This window comes from Muntiacus reevesi, chromosome 14, assembly GCF_963930625.1.
Source record: "Muntiacus reevesi chromosome 14, mMunRee1.1, whole genome shotgun sequence".
NCBI lineage: Eukaryota > Metazoa > Chordata > Mammalia > Artiodactyla > Cervidae > Muntiacus > Muntiacus reevesi.
The window spans coordinates 60,726,479-60,737,197 of record NC_089262.1 but is presented as its reverse complement, the minus strand read 5'-3'; the positions used below and the strand labels follow the sequence as shown (position 1 = coordinate 60,737,197).

The 10,719-nt window shown below is 44.6% G+C and overlaps 1 non-coding gene across 1 annotated transcript; it reads right to left on the bottom strand.

Annotated features, from left to right (window-relative positions):
* Window positions 1–10,226: 10,226 nt before the first annotated feature.
* On the bottom strand, window positions 10,227–10,299 carry TRNAR-UCG (transfer RNA arginine (anticodon UCG)). Its single transcript has one exon. It is a non-coding gene; the product is annotated as a tRNA-Arg (tRNA).
* Between the last annotated feature and the right edge of the window lie 420 nt (window positions 10,300–10,719).

Genomic DNA, 10,719 nt, shown 5'->3' with positions numbered 1-10,719 from the left:
AGCCAGGAGATGTGGTAGCAGACCTCTCCACCAGTAAGACTTGGTTCTGAAATCCTAGTTCAGGAACTCCCATGCTTTCTGCGAGAAACAAATTGCTAGATACAGGCCCGAAAGGCAGGGGCAGGAAGAAATGGAAGTGTTTCTACAAACAGGGCAGAAAGCATTACAAATGTTGTGTGATTATAACATAAGAAGGTCAATTTTGTAGCTGAATCATAGAGAAGAGCCTCTTAATTTAATAGACAAATCTAATACAATAGGGGCTTCTCTGGTGGCCCAGGTGGTAGAGAACCTGCCTGCAATGCAGGAGACCCAGGTTTGATCCCCGGGTCAGGAAGATCCTCCGGAAAGAGAATGGCAACCTACTCCAGTATTCTTGCCTGGAAAATCCCATGGATCAAGGAGCCTGGTGGGCTACAGTCAATGCGGTTGCAAAGAGTCAGATAGGACTGAGCGGCTAACATTTTCACTTTGGTTCATAATACAATACAGAAAGAGTCTGCTGATACCCAGTAGGGCCTGACCTGGGCAGGAGGACCACCTGAGGATGTCTCCCTTCCCCTCTTTCTGGGCGTCACCAGGAGTCAGGAAAGTTACAAAGGATCCCTGTCCTCTTCCTGCATCTCTCTCCCACCCCATCATTGGCAATCAATCAATCAAACAAACAACTGGAGTTTGCACTAGATCTAGAACCCTTTGGCCATTCCTGGCCACACTGCATCTTCTTGAGTCTGGTTACAAACATCCATATTTTTAACTTGCCAGCCTTGCTGTCCATTGTGACAAATACATTGCATGCAATCTAGGACACTTTTACAAATCAGATATTCAAGCACTTGCAAAAGGCAGTGCATTCATTGTATTTATTATTCTTGGAATTAAAAAAATCATATAATAGGTTTATCCTAACTTCCTATGACCCCTGAATAAGGAATATAGTATATATCCAGCATCTTCAGTGGTTACTATCATTCGTCACATGTGCTTATATTAACCTTGGCAGCACGTGCATAAGCTTATTACATTAATAGAGTTAAAGATGAACTTGATTTCAGAAAAAAAAATCTATCCTTGGAAGGAGAGCATCATCACCTTCATGTAAACAATGTTCCTCTGCAAACAATGCCCTTTATCTTGGCAACGTGTCTTTCCTGCCATCTGCCTTGCAAAGCACTTGCCAGAGTTACAATAATAATTGAGTTACAGGGGGAATTAAGTGTAATGGAGGGGAAGGAAACTGATTGCTTAATTTTTATTAACAGAAAGGGAGAAAACTGGCGCCCTGCTGTGAACCGAAATGAAACAAAGAGAAAGATACAGAGGGAGGACTCCAGGTGGCAGGAACGTTCCTGAACAAATATTAGCGATCCTATCGGGAGGCTGAGAAGAGGCTAGCACACTGGTGGAACAGAGAAAGTGGCGGAAGCAGAGGGGTGCAGCCCGGGGCTGAAGTGATATGATTCAACACATCACAAAGGGACACAGACACCTAAAGACCAGGCTTCTTCTGAAAAGAATTATTTAACTCTCCCTGCATTCTGCTTGTCCACATGTCAAGGTTACATGTCTTCACCAGCATGAAGTCAGAGCCTAGGATGTGTGCAGGTGTGTGCGTAGAATAAGTGACTTCTAATTCCTGCCCTGCCACCATCAAATAGTCTACCAATGATGTTAGAGAGGGTGTGGAGAAAAGGGAGCACTCCTACACTGTTGGTGGGAATGTAAATTGGTGCAACCACTCTGGAGAACCGTCTGGAGGTTCCTTAAAAAACTGAAGATAGAGTCACTACAAGACCCAGTAATCCCACTCCTGAGCATGTATCTGGAGAACACAAAAACTCTAATTTGAAAATACATGTATCCCAATGGTCATAGCAGCACAATTTACAATAGCCAAGATATGGAAGCAATCTTACTGTCCATCAACAGATGAATGGATAAAGAAGATAAGGCACATACATATATACAATGGAATAATACTCAATATTAAAACAGAATGAAATATTGCCATTTGCAGCAACATGGATGGACCTAGAGATTATCATACTAAGTGAAGTAAACCGAAAAAGACAAATATTATATGAAATCACTTATTTGTGGAATCTAAAAAATAGTACAAATGGATTTAGTTACAAAATATTTTCACAGACATGGAAAAGAAACTTAAGGTTACCAATGCGGAAAGGGGAGAGAGAGAGGGACAAATTAGTAGCATGAGATTAACAGATACACACCACTGTAAACAAAGCATATAAACAACAAGGATTTACTATATAGCACAGGGAACTAGATTCAGTGTCTTAAAATAACCTATAATGGAAAAGAATCTGAAGCTGTATACTTGAAACTAATACAGTATTGTATGTCAAAAAAGTTTTTTAAAGGAAAACACACACACAGAAACATTTTTTGCTCTGAAAGCATGTAAGAATCTGGACAATTCATGGGGGTCATTCAGACCTCACTAGAACTCTCCTGCATCCTCTGACCAATCGGGCTGTGGACGATGGATTAGCCTGAGGCTGCCTGAGCTAAGTTGTCTCCCCTGCTTATCCAACAAGGAGACCCCCTCCACCTTCCTGCGAAGCCAGTTCTCCTCTTTCAGGGGCAGCTGCTAGGCCTCTAACCTGCCGTGACTCCCTGGAACTAACCCTCCTCTGGGTATCGATTTCACTTGTTTGGGCTGCGGGCTGGCTGTTGGAGAAGATGAGCTCAGATGATAATACAGTATGATAGCATCGTGGCAGGTAATACATTCATGCACTTTGTGTGGTACATGCTGTCAACGGCACACAGGATTTGATTTCTCCTGCGAGAGACGCTCAGGTGGGGAGTGGGGAGGAGACCCAAGACACTGCATCCAGCCCCACAGGGTACTCACCCCCTGAGCACCCTCCTGGCCGGCATGGGATTCTGGGTAGCAAATTCTTGGGCTTTTCTAAACTGAGAACTCTAGTAAATGGATTCTCACCACCACTGTGTACAGACATGTTTGCTAAAGGAAAAGCCACAAATCAGTTTTTCCTCCCTTAGAGAAAACAGGAAAGAAGACAGACAGCCACACTATACTGACAGGAGTAATTTTCATATGTATAAATTATAATTTGGGGAGAATCCATTATAACTGATAAAGTGAAACCCAGAATGCAGCAAGGTGGGTAATATTATTAGCTGTAATATGGGAGCTGTTGTTTAGCCGCTGAGTCCGACTCTTTTGTGACTCCAGGGACTGAGGCCTGCCAGACCCGCCAAGCTCCTCTGTCCATGGGATTTCCCAGTCATGAATCCTGGAGTAGGTTGCCATTTCCTTCTGTAGAGGTTCTTCTCCACCCAGGGATTGAACAGGCAGATTTTTTACCTCTGAGCCACCTGGGAAGCCCACTGCAACTCTTATCCACAGAGAACACCGTAACATTTTCCTTATAGCAAGTTCAGTTCAGTTCAGTCGCTCAGTCCTGTCCAACTCTTTGTGACCCCGTGGACTGTAGCACATCGGGGTTCCCTGTCCATCACCAACTCCTGGAGCTTGTTCAAACTCAAGTTCATTGAGTCAGTGATGCCATTCAACCATCTCATCCTCTGTCATCCCCTTCTCTTCCTGCCTTCAATCTTTCCCAGCATCAAGGTCTTTTCCAATGAGTCAGTTCTTCACATCAGGTGGTCAAAGTACTGGAGCTTCAGCTTTAGCATCAGTTCTTCCAATGAATATTCAGGACTGATTTCCTTTAGATGGACTGGTTAGATCTCCTTGCAGTCCAATGGACTGTCAAGAATCGTCTCCAACACCACAGTTCAAAAGCATCAATTCTTTGGCCCTCAGCTTTCTCTCTTTTTTTTCCCCCAATTATTTTATTAGTTGGAGGTTAATTATTTTACAATATTGTAGTGGTTTTTGCCATACATTGACATGAATCAGCCATGGATTTACATATGTTCCCCATCCTGAACCCCCCTCCCACCTCCCTCCCCATCCCATCGCTCTGGGTCATCCCAGTGCACCAGCCGCAAGCACTTGTCTCATGCATCCAACCTGGACTGGCGATCTGTTTCACACTTGATAATATACATGTTTCAATGCTATTCTCTCAGAACATCCCACCCTCGCCTTCTCCCAGAGAGTCCAAAAGTCTGATCTATACATCTGTGTCTCTTTTTCTGTCTTGCATATAGGGTTATCGTTACCATCTTTCTAAATTCCATATATATGTGTTAGTATACTGTATTGGTGTTTTTCTTTCTGGCTTACCTCACTCTGTATAATGGGCTCCAGTTTCATCCACCTCATTAGAACTGATTCAAATGAATTCTTTTTAATGGCTGAGTAATATTCCATTGTGTATATGTACCACAGCGGCACTCAGCTTTCTTTACTGTCCAACTCTCACAACCATACATGACTACTGGAAAAACCATAGCTTTGACTAGAAAACCTTTGTCAGCAAAGTAATGTCTCTGCTTTTTAATATGCTGAGTAGGTTGGTTCCTTATAGCAAAAACCTCAGTAATTCAGAAGAACCTAGGGGTAGGCTATTTTCAGAGTGAAAAAGGAAACTACAGAATGTTTTAAAATAAACATAATTTTTGTATTATTATCTGTATTTGAATATAATTAAAACAAAGTTTCACAATATTCATTACATAAAACGTGTATACAGAAAACAAAATTGAAATGGACAACGAAAAAAATCAACCATTATTACTTGCTCTTTTCAAATACACCCCAAACTTACACTTTTTCTGTATAAAGTCTTAGTGTGAAGTCTGTTCATTGGAAAGATCAGCAGAGAAGTATAAACACACGAAGGTCTACTTACCCTGAATACAGCACTTTCAGGTCTTCTTCTCTGCCTGTCGTCACTAACACATGCAACATCCCACAATACCCGATTTCTTTATGGTTTGCATCATTCTTCTGGCCTTGAATCTGGAGCCATGTCTTGGTTAAATCAATTGGAAGTGTACTGCACTCCACTGTGATGGAAGAAGAAGTTAAAGAAATTTGACACATCCATATGATAGGCAAAAATGCTGCTTTTCAAGTCTCTTTATAATATTTGAAGATATTCACAATATGACAGTAAGTTATAAAGAAGATTTAAATTGCTATTATACAGTATGACCCTGTATAATAGACTACATGAGAGAGAGAAGTGAAAACCATGATGCCTTTAAGAGTTTATCAAAATGTGAACAGAGGCCAACTGGATGGGGGATGGGTGTTTTTTGTTTTCCCCTTTATGTATTTCTCAATTTTTCAATTTTGCCAAAATGATCATGTGTTAACAAGCATCAGAAAACAAAATTTTAATGCCATTAGGTCAAAGAAATTTTATACCTATTACTAATTTTGTGAAATTGTGTGGAAACCAGGGAAGAAAGGAAGAGCTTATTTATAAAACTACAATAATTTAAAATCTGTATTTTTGCAGTGACGGCACCAATTTACGTTCCCACCAACAGTGTACCAGGGTTCCCTTTGCTCCACACCCAGAGCGACTGCGGGAAACAGTATGGAGGTTTCTCAAAAAACTTAAAAAACTAGTGATTGCTAGCCTTTTACTCCTCACTGAGGAGGGAGAGGGGAGGGGTGTGATACAGGCTACAAGTGTGAGACGGTCTACAAGGATGTATTGTACAACACATGGACTGTAGCCAATGTTTTGTAATAACTATAGCAAGTTGTACCTTGCTATAAGAGTGTAACCTTCACACATTTTATAAAAATTTTTTAAATAAGAAAATTAAAAAAATCTTGTAAAATAAAAGATGCATTTCTGTTTCCAGTAGTTGCGTACATGATTCAGGGAGTTATCCGGCATCTCTGAGCCTTGGTTTACAGTACCTGTCCCCACTCTCTGCTATCATCAGATTCTCTGACTCCTGATGATTCTCTGACTGAAGATTTTCTGACTTCATTTGGCTTTTCCAAACATGGTCGGGTATGTAATTGGGTATCTTCCGAAGACTAACGACCTTTAGAACATCCTTTGTTTATGTCGTTCTTACTTAGGAGCTATGCCTATAACTTAAAATATGTAGTTTCAAATGCTGGCCATTCCAGGTCACCTACAGCCAAGCTTTCCCCGAAATATTTACTACAGAGAACAGCACTGAATTTGTGGTCACAGAGTTCTACCTCAAAATGTAATCTACCGGTCTCAAGATCCCCATCCTCCAACAGTGTCATGACACTTGAGTTATCTGGACCATTAATTATAAGGTTCCTCATTGACTCAAAGAGTTTTGGTTGTAACATGGTCTTCCCTGCGGGACTGAGACCAGCAGGATTCTTGACCACCAGAAGGAGTCGGGCTTCTTTCTGGTAACATCTCAGGGCATGAGTTGACCCCGTATTCCTTCCCACCTAGGCTTGTTAATATAGTTCTTCTCTGAAATAAACTTGGCACTGTAGGCGTCCCAGTCTTCCCTGACTTCACCTGCCAACCCCAAGCATCTGGGGAGCCAAACTGATGACGGGGTGATCATCCTGGAATCCTAATTACTCAGCACCTATTGTGATGCTTTACGAAATACTTTTTCAAAATTGAGGCTTATAGCCAATCATAATAGCCCCCAAATGGCAACTCATTGTGCATCAACTGAAGAACGGAGGAATTAACTCTGTATTCACACAATGGAATACTTGATAGCAATGAGGATGAACGACCTACAACTTCATTTAGTGCTGTGGGCAAATCTCACAGACATAATGCCAAGCAGGAGAAACCAAACACAGAGAAGCATATGTGTGTTAGTCTGCTATGTAGAGACTTGCAGTGTCCTTCCCAAGTGCAAAAACAACCAAAACTAATTCATGGTGGATGATGTCACGATAGGTGTCATCTTTGTGGATGGGGAGCAGACAGGGGTTTCTGGGATGTTGGTAATGTTCTGTTTTGCGGGCTGTGTGCTGTTTAATACAAGAGTGTCCAATGTGCTAACACATAAAGTCCTCAGGCCGCACACTTAGGATGCGGGCACTTCTGCTGTGCTGTGCGTGCTTCGTCGCTCAGCGTCCGACTCTGTGCGACCCCATGGACTGTAGCCCTCCAGGCGCCTCTGTCAGTGGGATTCTTCAGGCAAGGATCCTGGAGTGGGCTGCCATTTCCTTCTCCAGGGGATTGTCCCAATCCAAGGATTGAACCCAGGCTGCATTGCAGGCAGATTCTTTACTGTCTGAGCCACTAGGGAAGCCCAGTGCACTTTTGCATATGTATATATATTTTTAGGGCTTCCCAGGTGACCCCTGCCAATGCAGGAGACTCAGGAGACATGGGTTCAATCCCTGGGTCGGGAACATCCCCTACAGGAGGAAGTGGCAACCCACTCCAGTATTCTTGCCTAGGAAATTCCCATGGACAGAGGAGTCTGGCGGGCTATAGTCCCTGGGGTCACACAGTCAGACACGACTGAGCAACTGAGCACATATGTATGAGTGCTTGACCATCACAGCATAATACTTTAATACAAAGCTACTTGGGGGAATTCCTGGCGGTCCAGTGGTTAGGATTCCACTCTGTCACTGCTGAGGGCCCTGGTCGGGGAACTAAGATCTCACAAGCTGTATGGTGTGCCCTCCCCCTTTGCCAAAATCTTGGTCAAAATGACAAACCACGAGGGTAAAAGAACTAATTTTTTAAAAATGATTTGCATTATAAAAAAAAAAAAAACCACTTGGAAAAAATATCAAGACCTATGGAAAAATCTGAAATTGGAAAACAGGGACTGGACCGGGGGAGGTACAACAGATGCCAATGAATTTTTTCAGAGAAGTTCGTGCACTTGGCCCCAACTCTGTGGGGTTTTCTGAAGTTTTTGGGGGGCATAGTGAGTGATGGGGGAGCCCCTTTGTAAGAAGAGCAGCAGCTTCACCTGCAGGCTCCTTTTCTTCTCCAGCACTGAGGCAGGGTTTACCACCCCTCAAGGGACTCAAAGAGGAGCTTGAGGATGCTTCCAGAGCTGAGCACCCACACAAATGAACCGACACCCACAGGCCTTGCATAAGGGTAGTCACCGTCCACAGAGTAAGACTGTGGTCTCTCCGGGGCTGCAGGCGAGCGACCCTTGCAGAACCTTCCCTCCTGGTTTCGAGCCAGCTTTGCCACCTACAGGTTTTGTGGTCTCAAGAAAGGCATTCCTCCCGTTTTCTAGTTTTCTCTTCTCTAAGATGGTGATAAGAGTAGGAGTGCTGGATACACAAGGTACTCAACACACAAGAAGCTCAAGAGGTAGGTTCCTCCTCCTGTTACCATCCTCATTCACTTTTTCCTTCAGGAACAGATTTTTCCAGTCTGAATAGCCAAGTAACTTGGCCTCACAGGAGAGCGGGCTGTCGGGAGGCCAGAGAAATTGGAGTCCACCCCACTTCACAGGGGGCCATGAGGGATAAAGACTCAGCCTTAAATCTCTGCAGAATTACTCAGAGACTGCTCCTTCAGAAACTCGGAGTGCAGTGAAAGCAGCGTTTGAGATAATGACCCCAGACTCACAAATCACATTCCAGAGCTTCTGCCTTCTGGAGATGTTCGTGAGAAACAGCAACAGGTTTCCATGAGTGGCTCCCAGAGATAACCCTGGGCATTGCGGGGTGCTGTGCCCGGGTGGGTAGAACCAAGCCACCAACACTCCAGAGAACAGTTGGGTGATTCAGCTAGATGCTCCCTAAACCATCTGTACATTTGCCCGAGAGAGGCGCCTTTGCTGAGAAGAGCACTTGGAGACGAATGCTGGACCAGGCAGCCGTGCCATGAGCTCACTGTCTTTGGCATCCATCAGACACACAGCTCCAAGGGCAGCAGCTGCCTGGAAGCTTTGCGGAAAGCAGCCCCACCCACTGCATCTGGATAAAGCCAAAAGGGTCAGGGTGAGCCCAGGGTGGGATGCTCAGCCTCAGTGCAGCAGAGACACCCTCTTTGATGGCTTGCTTTGCTCTTCGTTTGGGTTTAAAGATGCCCAGGGCAGTATTCCACTGTTACTTGCTGACGCATAGTGATGCATTTTACCCATTGTCAAATCTTGCATAATACTACTTAATTACAAAGAAAATTCTAAAGTTAAATTTTCCTCTAATTTAACAAGATTTTAGGGTCATCGCAAGAGGCCATCTCCTGTCTCCAAAAGCTTGAACCCGGGAGTGTTCCCATTGAAAGGAAACATGGAGATCTTTCTGATCCGATCCTGTATGCTCTAGTATAGAGGTGGAAATGAGGGCTGGAAATTTACGATTTTTGTACCCAGGTTTCATCCCTGGGTCAGGAAGATCCCCTGGAGAAGGGAATGGCAACCCACTCCAGTATTTTTGCCCAGAGAATCCCATGAACAGAGGAGGCTGGCAGGCTAAGTAGTCCATGGGTCGCAAAGAGTTGGACACCGCTGGGCGACTAAGCAGCACAGAGCCGGGACAGCAGGAGGGACTAAACGCCAAGCCGATGACCAGTCCAGTTTCTGCTCTCTGATTCCCACGGCTTCCTTCTCGCTTAACAAATAAAGTGCCTCCAAGAGAAACCTCAGCTCTTGGGAGAAAAAGTCTTCAGTGTAAACGAAACCTCCCAGCGCCTTGGGCGCAGGAGGGACAGAGCTGGCTCGGTCACTCCCTCTTGGCCTGGCTGGAGCCCATTATTTCTGTGGAAATGGAGAGGCTGGAGCCCCTCTCCTGCCTCTGCTGGAAAGCCAATATGCCCTTGAACCGTAGAGGAATAACTCGAGGATTAATAAGCTAATGCGGAGGGCGATGAGCGCGGCAACGTGGTGTGTGGCTTGCTAAGTGAAGTAAATCAACATCTGCAACCGCGGAACACGAACCCGGATGAGATAATTTCCTTTTTCACCAAGAAGGCCCTCCGACCTAATGAAAAGCTGTATATCCCTCCTGGAGACAGCACAGTCCACAAAAATGCTACAGTACTTAGAGAATTTGTAGTGATTCTGTCCGCATTCACTGAGAACGTTCCTTCTCCATTCCCACCCCACCCTACCCCCTTATTCTGAAGAGCATGTCATATTTATTAAGCACTATTATATTTCAGGCAGTTCCCTCAGGGATTTACAGGCATTATCTCATCTAATCCATCAGCCCTGTTAGGGATGTTGTATTTTTATTGCCATCGTACAAGTCACACAACGGAGGGGCAGAAAGGGGGAAGCAACTTCCCAAAGTGGTGGTACCTGAATGTGAACTCAGGTTAAGGCATGGCTTTCCTTTTTTTCTTTTTTAAACAAAATGGAACCAACCACGAAGGGACTCGAACCCTCAATCTTCTGATCCGAAGTCAGACGCCTTATCCATTAGGCCACGTGGTCACAGCACACTTGGCAGATAGGTGCAGCCAGCCTCCTCGGAGATGGTGGCACTGTTGACTTCAGCTGCAGAGGACAGGGTCATACATCCCAAGTCCAACCAGGATTTTCCACTGCCTGCTGCCTGTTCGGGACTTCCTTGGTGGCCCAGACAGTAGAGAATCTGCCTGCAATGCAGGAGATCCAGGTTCCATCCTTGGGTCGAGAAGGTCCCCCAGAGAAAGAATGGCTACCCACTCCAGTGCTCTTGTCTGTTCGCTCCTAGGATCTGCACAGAAGCACCACCGCATTAAACTCCTCAGCAGGGGAGTGGTCACCAGGGGGAAAGGCTGAGACCAGGGGTTTGCAAACGGCCTTCAGGCTTTTATATTTTTTAAAAGCTCAATGGAGATCAAGAGGGGAGATCAACTAAATAAAATAATG